Below are 12693 nucleotides of genomic sequence, written 5' to 3'. Positions count from 1 at the left end.
GAGATATTAGTATAAGCAAAAAAACGTCTGTCCAAGTAATCCTTAAAAGAAACTTTACAGTTGTTCCCAGTTTTCCTTAGCACCCAATTAGCATTGAGACCATAATGAATGGGAAGGCGTGCACATATGTGAAATAGTTGCTTCTATAAAAAGTGAAAGCAAGTGATAAAATATTTGCTATTGTAAAGCCTCAAATATAGATATGTATTCAAATACAGTATTGTCACTAGATTTTGTTTGCTAATGCAATGTAATAACTCTAACAATTTAAATTTTATATTCATTCATGGGCTGTGGGCATCGCTGGCAAGGCCAGCATTTATTGCCCACCCCTAATTGCTCTTGAGAAGGTGGTGGTGAGCCGCCTTCTTGAACCGCTGCAGTCCGTGTGGTGATGGTACTCCCACAGCGCTGTTAGGGAGGGAGTTCCAGGATTTTGACCCAGCGACGATGAAGGATCGGCGATATACTTCTAAGTCAGGATGGTGTGTGACTTGGAGGGGAACTTGGAGGTGGTGGTGTTCCCATGTGCCTGTTGCCCTTGATTAATGAACTTAAATCTATAACCATGATAGTCTCATTACTTCTGGTAGCAGGTTTATTGAGGACCAAATTTAACATAAACATAATGGCCTAGAAATTCGGTGGGCTGCGCCACCAGTTAGCACCCAAAGAGGACACTTAGTGGGTTTAGCGCCACTGGCCATGCCTCCCGCGAAATTTAGCGGGGCGCTAATGGCGGCGCTAGCCGTTAGCGCTGCGCCGCCACCGATGACGTCATCGGTGTGCGCAGCACCCCGCTACCGCCCTGATCGCGAAATTTGGTAACGCCCCCTGCTGTAACGCCGGTCGCAATTTGCAACCGGTTCAGGGGGGACTACCTGCGGCGATAGAGGCACTGAGGTGCGGGGCGGCCATTTTTTTGCTGGCCGCCTGCCAGCACCTCTTCGCGCAGCCGTCCCCGGCCTCCTGAGGCCCCCCCCCCGTGTTGTGCCGGCTGTCTCCCAAGAGCCCGGCACTTCTCCTTGGTGCTGGGCTCTTTTGCCGGCACTCGCGATCTTAGATCGCGCTACAGCAGGCCCCTCCCCTTTAAGAAGGGGAGGAAGGCCTGCAGTACTGCAGCGCGCCGTGCCACAATGTGTGGCGCTGCAGCATGTCGCACTGCGAACTTCAGTTGCAGCACCCCAAGATAGATGCGGGGCGCCTCGAGTAGCGCCGCGCTTCCGTTTGGGGCGCTCAAACTGAATTTCCGGCGGGTGCTCGCGACTCCTTCCGGGGCGGTACTTCCTGCGCCTTGGCGAGTTGGGGCGCCACCGAATTTCTAGGCCAATGCTTATTAATTAGGTGCTAAAGTAAACTGAGAACTTTGTGTTCTCAAAGCTCCATTAATGGTTAAAGAAATAATTTGCATTTGTATAGCACCTTTCACATCCTCAGGATGTTTCAAAATATTTTAAAGCCAAAAAATTACTCTTGAAGTGTAGTCACTGTTATATAGGTAAATGCAGTAGCCAAATTACACACAGCAAGGTTGCATAAACTACAATGAGATAAATTACAAAAAAAAATACTGCAGATGCTGGAAATCTGAAATAAAAACAGAAAATGCTGGAGATTCTCAGCAGGTCAGGCAGCATCTGTGAAGAGAGAAACAGAGTTAATGTTTCAGGTCGATGACCTTTCATCAGAACTGGAAAAAAGCAGGAAATGGATCAGATTTTTAAGCAAGTGTAGGAGCTGGGAAAGTGGGGAGGGGATGAAAGAACAAAAGGGAAGGTCTGTGATAGGATAGAGAAGGCAGGAGAGGTTAGGAGACATTAAGAGATATTCAAAGCAAAAGGAGATGGTAATGGGACAGGTTAAGAAACAAAACATGGCCCTAGATGTCCATTTCCTGCTTTATTCCTGTTCTGACGAAAGGTCATCGACCTGAAACGTTAACTCTGTTTCTCTCTTCACAGATGCTGCCTGACCTGCTGAGTATCTCCAGCATTTTCTGTTTTTATTTAATGAGATAAATTACCTGTTTCTGATTATGTTAATTGAGCGATAAATGCTGACCGGGAGAATGCCCCTGCTCTTCTTCAAATAGTACAATGGGATCTGTTTTATCCATTTGAATAGGGCCTTAGTTTAATGTTTCATCTGAAAGACAGCATCTTCAACAATGCAGCACCCCTCAGTACTACATTGAAGTGACAGCTTAAATTATGTGCTTAGGTCCTGGAGTGGGGCTTGAACCCATGACCTTCTGATTTAAAGGCAAGAATACTACCAACTGAGCAAAGCTGACACATGTTGCTACAATTGAATTGAACGGCATGGGTATAGCACTCAGCATTCCCCTTGAGTTTGATGGAAGCGGAGGAAATCAAGGTTACCACCACCCTCAACATTTATACCTGTGGATCCTTCCAGGCCCCTAGAGTGGACACCAGTAATATAAGCCAATTAAAAGTGCACAGATGGATCAAACAAGTGGCTTATCCATTGCGTAGCAGGACGAACATATCATTACCTTCCCGCTGAACAGTAACAGCAGCATGAAAAGTCTGTCCAATATCATCTCATTGCAGTACCCTGAGTTTCCTGTGGCTCACCACTTTAACTCCTCTTCCCTTTCATACTCTGGCCTCTCATTTTAGGGCTTATACTGTTTCAGTGAAGCTGAACACAAACTTCAGGAACTGTATCTAATGCTGGGCATTCTGCAGCTCCCAGGTCTGAACAGTGGGGGGAATTTTAACCTAAAAAAAAAGGTGGGTTTGGAGTGTTGGGGTTGTTAAATTGTTAAAAATCGGAATCCTGACCTGAACCTGTCTCCAACCCGCCCACTTCCGGTTTTAATGGAGGTGGAACAGGAGCCGGAATGGGGGCGGGCAGCCAACCCGCTGCCAGGAGACGGGACGTGAATTTAAATATTATAATGACCCTGGAAGCCTCTTCTTTAACCTTCACTTTGTGTTTAACTGTAGCTGGTCGGGTTTTCCACACCTCGTAAAACCTGGCAGCTACAGCAAGGTGAGGACTGCTGCATCCAGAAGGTAAGTCCCTTTATACCTGCCTCCTGGATCCAGGGTCCCTGCCTAATTCACCCACTGCAATCAGAGACACCTGAATTGACGCGCGATCTGTGAGATTCGACATCGTCGCTCTTGATAACGCCCTCTCCAAACCATGCACGGAAGACCGTGTATGCAGCAGTATAACGGAGACGCTGCCGGCGCTTCTTAAAGGGGCACAAACATCTTTCAGGTAAGTTTAGATTTTTGCTTTTGGACGGTTTGTTTTACATTTTATTGGAGTAGTGGCTTGGTGCAATACATTTAAAAGGTTGTTAAAGTGTGCAGGGAGTGCTGGGAGTACTGCTGGACATTTGCAATGCTTTGACTGAGAAGAACACTTGCTCCCAGTCTTGAGGGCTCTAGTTGCAGACCCCTTGGGCTGCAGCATCACATGGAAATGCAGCAGAGGCAGCAAAGAGAACAAGCTGCTCGCAGAGGGAGGAGGAAGCAGAAGAGGAGGAAGCAGAAGAGGAAAAGCAGAGAGGAAAAAGCAGAAGGAAGGAGGAAACCCAGATAGCCCCTTTCTGGCTGGGATATCCAGGATCGAATCATCCGCTTGTGGTGCCAGTGAACACAACCCCAATTCCCCTTTCAACATTTGTCCCACACCTTCCCTTCCCTCTGTTACTGACCATCACAGCATCCTGTTGACCACGATGCTGAAATAAAAGCCACCACAAAGTAAACGTTCCAATCCAACTTTATCCATAGATGCATCCACTATTACATCAAAAAATCAACGTATCACCCTTGTGCATTCCCTTAGTGACTGCATTGTGTGTCCCTTTGCCTATCCTTGTGATGTTACGCAGTGCTACCCCAGTGGCTGCAGCACGGCTGGTGGAAGGCTGCTGACTTTCAGTGGGGGACACTGCAGTTGGCCTTGCAGGATAACTTCGAGGAGCTGGTGGCTGGGAGTGCAAAATCGAGTGATGGTGCTTCTTCTTCTTCTTCTTCTTCTTCACTCCCCTCTCCCTCTTCTTCTTCTTCTTCTTCTTCACTCCCCTCTCCCTCTTCTTCTTCTTCTTCTTCTTCACTCCCCTCTCCCTCTTCTTGGCTAACTACTGGCTGGATAGGCTTGACCTTTTGGATGTCTGAAATGAGGCAGGCACAAGGGTAGGGTTGTGGTAAGGGGATGGGGGAAAGCAACAGGTGCATGCTGACACCTTGTGCAACTTGTAAATCAGAAGAGATTGTGGGATGAGGGGGAAGTGGGATATGCGAAGGAGGATAACGAATGAGCATACCGGCATCTTATATTCTTTCACCAAGGGCTCAGCCATGCATCTGCCAAGAATGGCCCACACCGTCTCCTCCAAGGGGATGGTAGTTGAATTATTGTGGGGGGGGCGGCTCATGCATTGAGCAGTGTGTGAGGCTAGTGGTGCAGTTGGTAGAGAGCGGCTTTTGAAGGTGAATTCACTGACCTTGACCACTGGTCTGAGGTCATGAAACATCTTTTGGGCACTGGAACCAGGTCCTGAGGATGACACTGCTGGCAGGACTGCCTCGGCGATCTTTCTGGAAGGCCTCCTGGCCTCCTGCGGGTAGAGGACCTCTCTAACAGTGCATTGACACCCTGCACAAAAGTTGGGCTGCTGCGTCCGAGTTCCTGGGTTCCCTTTCCCTGGTCTGTTGAGCCATTTGTGTTAGTGCTGAAGCACGTTTAGCATTTTGTTATGTGCAGAAAGTAGCTTAGCTTTAAGAGCTGGAGACTGCCGAGTTCTGAGGGATTTTACACTTTTTTATGTGCAGAAGGCAATTCAGCTTTAAGAGCTGCAGATTGCCTCGAAGAGGAGCCAGCTAGCTTTGAGTCCAACTAGCCTCGCTCCAGCGACATGAACTTCGGCCCCCTGCTGAGCACACAGCCTGTCAGCAGTGCGTTCCTCACTAGGCTGTGTGCTCCTATCAAGTTCATTAGCAGGCAGCACCAAATTGACATGCTGCCTGCGCTTTCTGAATGGCGTGGGCACATCTCGCATCATGGTGCCCGTGCATGTTGGTAGCACCCGTTGTTTGGGCTCTATTGGTGCCGTTTGGGGACCAAAATGGTGTCCAATCCGCTGCGTGCACTTCTGCCGTCAAGCGTGCCGTACGCCATATTAGTGAAGGTGTTAGCGCATGTGCAGCAAACATCCGCCAGAAGTATGTAGAGCGGGCAGATCTTGACGTCAATCAGTGTGCAACGCTGATTTGACGCCAGTGCTGCCATTTTGGAACTCAACGCTCCAGCTGAAGACCTCTCTTAACCGTATGGCTGAAAACATGTTAAGTAGCAGGAAGGACCTCCCACCAGCGCTATTTAAAGGGAGCATCAAATACTTTCTTCTGGCTGTTGGTACGATTCTACAAGTGTTTGGTGCTTTCCATAGTGTTTCAAGTTGCTAAAGTCTACAAAGAATGGTGAGGGGAGTGCTGAAGGAATTTTTCCTGACTTAGAAACATAGAAAATAGAAGATAGGAGCAGGAGTAGGCTATTCGGCCCCTCGAGCCTGCTCCGCCATTTAATGAGATCATGGCTGATCATCCAAACTCAGTACCCTGTCCCTGCTTTCTCCCCATATCCCTTGATCCCTTTAGCCTTAAGAAATATATCTAACTCCTTCTTGAATATATTTAATGAATTGGCCTCAACTGCCTTGTGTGGTAGAGAATTCCACAGGTTCACCACTCTCTGGGTGAAGAAATTCCTCCTCATCTCAGTCCTAAATGGTTTACCCCTTATCCTTAGACTGTGACTCCTGGGTCTGGACTCCCCCGCCATCAGGAACATCCTCCCTGCATCTAGTCTGTCTAGTCCTGTTAGAATTTTATAAGTTTCAATGAGATCCCCTCTCATTCTTCTAAACTCTAGCGAATATAAGCCTAATCGACCCAATCTCTCCTCATACATCATTCGTGCCATCCCAGGTATCAAGACTTCTGCACAAATCAGTTGCTCCCAGACATGGGTGCCCTAGTAGGCCTTCCCCTTGGAATAGAGCATGACTTGGAGAATGAGCAGAGGCCACGCAGAGCAGGATAAGCTGCTAGGGAGGAGGCGGAGGAGCTAGAGAAAGAAAAAGAAGAGGATGAAGAGGAAGGGAGGCAGCAACCTAGACAGCCCCTTTCTGTCTGAGCTATACATGAAGAATTCGAGTGAGATACCAGTAACCACAATCCCAATTCCCCATTCAGCACCAGTCCCATGCTCCTTACCTTCCCTCTGACACTGACCATCACATCGTTGAATTGGCCACAATGCAAAAATAAAAGCCACCACAAAATAAACATTCAAAACCAAATTTATAAATGGAATCTTGCCATATTGCATACAAATGTTAACTAATTACCCTTGTGTATTCCCTTAGTGCCTGTCTTCGGCGTGCCTTTGCCTGCCCTAGTGCTCCTACACAGTGCTACCCCAGTGGCTGCGGCATGGCTGGTGGAAAGCTGCCGAATTTCAGTAGAGGAGACGGCAAATGGCCTTGGAGGACAACCTCGAACAGCTCTGGGCCTAGAAGACCCAGCTACAGACTGCACCATCTTGGCATGGCCGGCAGCAGACTGGGCTTGCTGGCTGACAGGCAACTGCAACGGCACTGGCAGAGTGGCAGGGGTGGAGGAACGTATGCTGTCATCCTGAGAGAGGACAGCAGGTTCGTACTTGGTTGAGTCACTGCCACTCCCCCAGGGCAGCGCCTCAGCAATCCGAGTAATCTGTTGGTGGACAGATTACTGGACTACTGTGATACCCTGCAAACCCCTTTGAACACTGGAATTCACAGCCATGATGGCAGTAGTCTGAGCTTGCATGGCAGCAAGTTGAGATTGCATGACTTCAGTCTAAGCTTCCACTGCAGCATTCAGATTTCTGGTGGAAGCTGAGACATCGGCCATCAGACGCTGCATCATGGTTGGGTCCACAAGTGTGCTAATAAAGTTGGCCACCACTTCCATGCTGGAAAGGATGGACTCCAAGCCCTGTGCCAAGTTGGTGCCGGACTCCTCCACTCTCCTTTACATTGAACGCCGCACTTCAGGCAGGCTTCCCAATGCACCAAGCATTTCATTGTCCATACCCATCAACCTTCTTCTGTCGCCTACCCCATCTGAGTCCTCTGCAGCAGAACTCATGTGCAGCATGACCCTCTGATGAGCTGGCACCTGCACCTGCCCCCTGCCCTGGCTGCAGCTCACTCGTGCCCTGTGTCTCACTATCTGCAGATCCCCGCTCTATGGCAGACCTGGAAGGAGGCGGCAGTACAAATCCGGTGAATTCCAAAAGAACAGCAAAATCAAGGAGTGACATCACAGGACAGCAGGTAGGTGATTGCTGGGTGAGTATTAATTTTTTTTCACTAACTTAATTAAATAAACTAATTAATATAACTATAAATAATCATGTGAATAAAGACTTTAGCTAAGAGAGCGAGAGAAGTGGCCAGAGAAAAAGGTAGGCACGACTTTTAAGAATCTTAGGGGGAGAAATTCAATCCTTTCTAATGCTACAACCTGGTGTCCACCCCCCTGCCAAATTAGTTTAAACCCTCCCCAACAGCACTCACAAACCACCCCGCAATGACATTTGTTCCAGCCCTGTTGAGGTGCAACCCGTCCGGCCTGTACAGGTCCCCCCTGCCCCAGAACCGGTCCCAATGCCCAGGAATCTGAACCCCTCCCTCCTGCACCATCTCTCCAGCCATGTATTCATCTGCTCTATCCTCCTATTTCTATACTCACTAGCTCGTGGCACAGGGAGTAATCCAGAGATTACTACGTTTGAGGTCCTGCTTTTTAATCTCTTTCCTAGCTCCCTAAAATCTGCCTGCAGAACCTCATCGCTTTTTCTACCTATGTTGTTGGTACCAATATGGACCACGATCTCTGGCTGTTCACCATCCCTGCTCAGAATGTTCGGCAGCCGCTCAGTGACATCCTTGACCCTGGCACCAGGGAGGCAACATACCATCCTGGAATCACATCTGCGGCCACAAAAACGCCTGTCTGTTCCCCTAACTATTGAATCCCCTATCATTATTGCCTTCCCAAGCTTTCTCCTCCCCCATGGTGCCATGGACTTGGCTCTGGCTGTACTCCCCAGAGGAACCATTGCCCTCACCAGTATTCAGTACTGAATATTGGTTGGAGAGCAAGATGCACTCAGGGGACTCCTGCACTACTTGCCTGGCCCTCCTTGTTTGTCTGACGGTCACCCATTCCCTCTCTGCCTGCTCACTCTTATGCCGCAGGGTGACCACCTCCTGAAACAAAGGGCCCAAATGATGGGGAGAGACAGATAGCACTAGAGTAAGAAATAGTGAGGGTAGGTGGGGTCAGGCTAAGAGAGAATACAAGAAGGTCTAAGACAGGTTTACAGTGCATGTGTATAAACGCATGAAGCGTGGTAAATAAGGTTGGTGAGCTGCAGGCGCAAATAGCCACATGGGAATATGATGTTGTGGCGATAACGGAGACCTGGCTCAAAAAAGGGCAGAATTGGGTTTTAAATATTCCTGGATATAAGGTGTTCAGGAAAGAAAGGAGGTGGGGTGGCAGTATTGGTTAAGGAGAATGTTACAGTGCTGGAGAGAAAGGATGTCCTGGAGGGGTCAAGGACAGAATCTATTTGGTTAGAGTTAAAAAATACTAGAACTGCCATTACACTCTAGGCCACCAATTAGTGCAAAAGATATAGGGGATCAAATTTGCAGGGAAATTGCAGAGAGGTACAAGAACTATAGAGTAGTAATAATGGGGGACTTCAATTATCCTAATATAGACTGGGATAGTAATAGTGTAAAGGGCAGAGAGGGGTAAGAATTTCTGAAATGTGTTCAGGAGAACTTTCTTGATCAGTACGTTTCTGGCCTAATGAGGAAGGAGGCATTGCTGGATCTAGTTCTGGGGAATGAGGTGGGTCAATTGGAGCAAGTGTCAGTAGGGGAACATTTAGGGAACAGTGATCATAGTATAAGGTTTAGATTAGCTATGGAAAAGGACAGGGAGCAATCTGGAGTAAAAATACTTAATTGGAGGAAGGCGAATTTCAGTGGGATGAGAACGGATCTGGCCCGGGTAAATTGGAATCGAAGATTGACAGGTAAAACTGTAATCGAACAATGGGCTGTTTTTAAAGAGGAGCTGGTTCGGGTACAGTCGAGGTACATTCCCACGAGGGGGAAAGGTAGGGCAACTAAAGCCAGAGCTCCCTGGATGACGAAAGAGATAGAGAGTAAGATGAAGCAGGAAAAGAGCGTGTGTGACAGATATCAAGTTGAGAATACAAGTGAGAACCAGGCTGAATATAGAAAGTTCAGAGGAGAAGTGAAAAAGAAAAAAAGAGGGGCAAAGAGAGAGTATGAGAATAGATTGGCAGACAACATAAAAGAGAATACAAAAGTCTTCTATAGGCATATAAATAATAAACGGGTAGTAAGAGTAGGAGTGGGGCTGATTAGGGACCAAAAAGGAGACCTACGCATGGAGGCAGAGGGCATGGCTGAGGTACTAAATGATTAATTTGCATCTGTCTTCACCAAGAAGAAAGATGCTGCCAAAGTCATAGTGAAAGAGGAGGTAGTGGAGATACTGGATGAGATAAAAATTGATAAAGAGGAGGTACTAGAAAGGCTGTCTGTACTTAAAGTTGATAAGTCACCAGGACCAGATGAGATGCACCCTAGTAAGCTGAGGGAGGTTAAGGAGGAAATCACGGCGGTACTGGCCATAATCTTCCAATCCTCTTTAGATATGGGGTTGGTGCCAGAGAACAGGAGAATTGAAAATGTTACACCCTTGTTCAAAAAAGGGTGTGAGGATAAACCCAGCAACTATAGGCCAGTCACTTTAACCTTGGTAGTGGGGAAGCTTTTAGAAATGATAATCAGAGACAAAGTTAACAGTCAATTGACAAGTGTGGATTAATTAAGGAAAGCCAGCACGGATTTGTTAAAGGCAAATCATGTTTAATGAACTTGATTGAGTTTTTTGATGAGGTAACAGAGAGGGTTGATGAGGGCAATGCGGTTGAAGTAGTGTTTATGGATTTCCAAAAGGCGTTTGATAAAGTGCCCCATAATAGGCTTGACGGCAAAGTTGAAGCCCATGGAATAAAAGGCACAGTGGCAGCATGGATACGAAATTGATTAAGTGACAGGAAACAGAGAGTAGTGGTGAACGGTTGTTTTTCGGACTGGAGGAAGGTATACCGTGGTGATCCCCAGGGGTCGGTACTAGGACCACTACTTCTCTTGATATATATTAATGACTTGGACTTGGGAGTACAGAGTACAATTTCAAAATTTGCAGCTGACACAAAACTTGAAAGTATGGTGAATAGTGAGGAGGAGAGTGATAGACTTCAAGAAGACATAGACAGGCTAGTGAAATGGGCGGACACGTGGCAGATGAAACAGTAAAGTGCGAAGTGATACATTTTGGTAGGAAGAATGGGGAGAGGCAATATAAACTAAAGGGTACAATCCTAAAGGGGGTGCATGAACAGAGAGACCTGGGAGTATATGCACAAATCGTTGAAGGTGGCAGGGCAGATTGAGAAAGCAGTTAAAAAAGCATATGGGATCCTGGGCTTCATAAATAGAGGCATAGAGTACAAAGGCAAGGAAGTTATGATGAAGTATTGGGGGAGAAATTCAGTTGGTTGCGCCACCCGTTAGCGCCTTAAGAGGGCGCTAAGTGGGTCGCAAGCCAACTGGCGCCCGGGCACAGCACTGCCCACGCCTCCCGCTAAATTCCGTGGGACGTTAGTGGTGGCGCTAACCGTTAGCGCTGCGCCGCTGCCGATGACGTCATCGATGTGCGCAGTGTCCCGCTGACGCCCCGGCCACGATATTCAGCAGCGCCCCCTGATTTACCACCGGACGCTATGTCCGACGGGGTCAGGGGGGCCTACCTGCGGCTGGGGAGGCGCAAATTAAAGGCGAGGTGCGGGCCGGCCATTTTTGTTGTTGGCTGCCTGCCAGCACCTGCCTGCGCTCCTGTCCCCGACCTCCTGAACGCCCCCCCCCCCCCACGGAGTGCCGGCTGCGCTCCAAGAGCCCGGCACTTCTCTTCGGTGCCGGTCTCTTTTGCCTGCACTCCCAATCCTCGGGGGCTCAGCTGGGCCCCAGATCGCGCTGCACAAGGCCCCTCCCCTTTAAGAAGGGGCGGAAGGCCTGCAATACTGCAGCGCCGCATGTTGCGCCACGATATTCACTCGCAGCGCCCCAAGAGGGATGCAGGGCGCCTCCAGTAGCGCCGCGCTTCCCTTTGGGGCACAACTACTCAATTTCCGGTGCGGGGGCGCGAATGTTTCCGGGGCGCTACTTTTAGCGCCCTGGCAAGGCTGGCGCCCCAAACGGGGCTATACTCAATTTCTCCCCCATTGTGTCTAATTCTGGGCACCACACTTTAGGAAGGACGTGAAGGCCTTAGAGACGGTGCAGAAAAGATTTACGAGATTGATTGCAGGGATGAAGGACTTCAGTTACATGGATAGACTAGAGAAGCTGGGGTTGTTCTCCTTAGAGCAGAGAAGGTTGAGAGGAGATTTGATGAAGAGTTCAAAATCATGAGGGATCTAGACAGAGTAGATAGAGAGAAACGGTTCCCATTTGTGGAAGGGTCGAGAACCAGAGGACACAGATTTAAGGTGATTGACAAAAGAACCAAAAGCGACATGAGGAAAAACATTTTTAGGCAGTGAGTAGTTAAGATCTGGAATACACTGCCTGAGGGGGTGGTGGAGGCAGACTTAATTGTGGCTTTCAAAAGGGAGTTGGATAAGTACCTGAAGGAAAACAATTTGTAGGGCTACAGGGAAAGGGCAGGAGAGTGGGACTAGCTGAAGAGCTCTTGCAGTGAGCTGGCACAGGCTCGACGGGCCAAATGGCCTCCTTCTGTGCAATAACCATTCTATGATTTTATGCTATCCTTTAAATTATGCACAGTGTCAGTCGCTGAGCTGGTGGCCGCGAGTGTGAAAGCGAGTGATGGTTTGTCTTCATCATCACTGTCTTTTTGTTGTCCTTCCACTGCCTGCCCAAGTTGCACTTCTTGGGTGTCTGAAAGAAGAAAGGCACAAGAGTAAAGTTGTGGTGAGGGGAGGGGGGAAATAAGAGGTGCAGGCTTGTACCATCTGCAACTTGTAATTCAGAAGAGATTGTTGGATGAGGAGTAATTGGGATGTGAGAAGGAGGATTAGGTTTGAGGAGTCCGTCATCTTCGATGGTTTCAGCCCCGCTGCTGGCCATGGACTCAGCAATTGCTGTTCCAACAGTAGCCAGCACCGTCTCCTCCATGGGGGTTAGGGCATGCAGGCGGGCCTGTCCCCCTCCGGTTAGCTCCTGCTGCTTCCGATGTGCACCGACTTGTCCTGCAAGAGAGAGGGAAGTGTGTCAATGAGTGTCGTGCAATCTGTTTGTGTGATCATAGAATCATAGAAATTTATGGCACAGAAGGAGTCCATTTGGCCCATTGTGTCTGCGCCGGCCGAAAAAGAGCTATCCAGCTTAATCTCACTTTCCGGCTCTTGGTCCGTAGCCCTGTAGGTTACGGCACTTCAAGTGCATATCCAAGTACTTTTTAAATGTGATGAAGGTTTCTGCCTCTACCACCCTTTTAGGCAGTGAGTTCCAGACCCCCACCA

The 12693-nt window shown here is 48.5% G+C and overlaps 1 protein-coding gene across 3 annotated transcripts in view; it reads left to right on the top strand.

Annotated features, from left to right (window-relative positions):
- LOC147120494 (mucin-13-like) overlaps positions 1–12693 on the top strand; it is a 170608-nt gene that overhangs the window by 118646 nt on the left and 39269 nt on the right. The gene's annotated exons all lie outside the window — the stretch shown is intronic.

The sequence above is a fragment of the Somniosus microcephalus genome, chromosome 4 (assembly GCF_052327205.1).
Source record: "Somniosus microcephalus isolate GS21.2 chromosome 4, FLI_Smic_1.0, whole genome shotgun sequence".
NCBI classification, from domain to species: domain Eukaryota; kingdom Metazoa; phylum Chordata; class Chondrichthyes; order Squaliformes; family Somniosidae; genus Somniosus; species Somniosus microcephalus.
The sequence above is the reverse complement of the archived record's forward strand: the minus strand, read 5'-3'. Positions and strand labels throughout refer to the sequence as shown.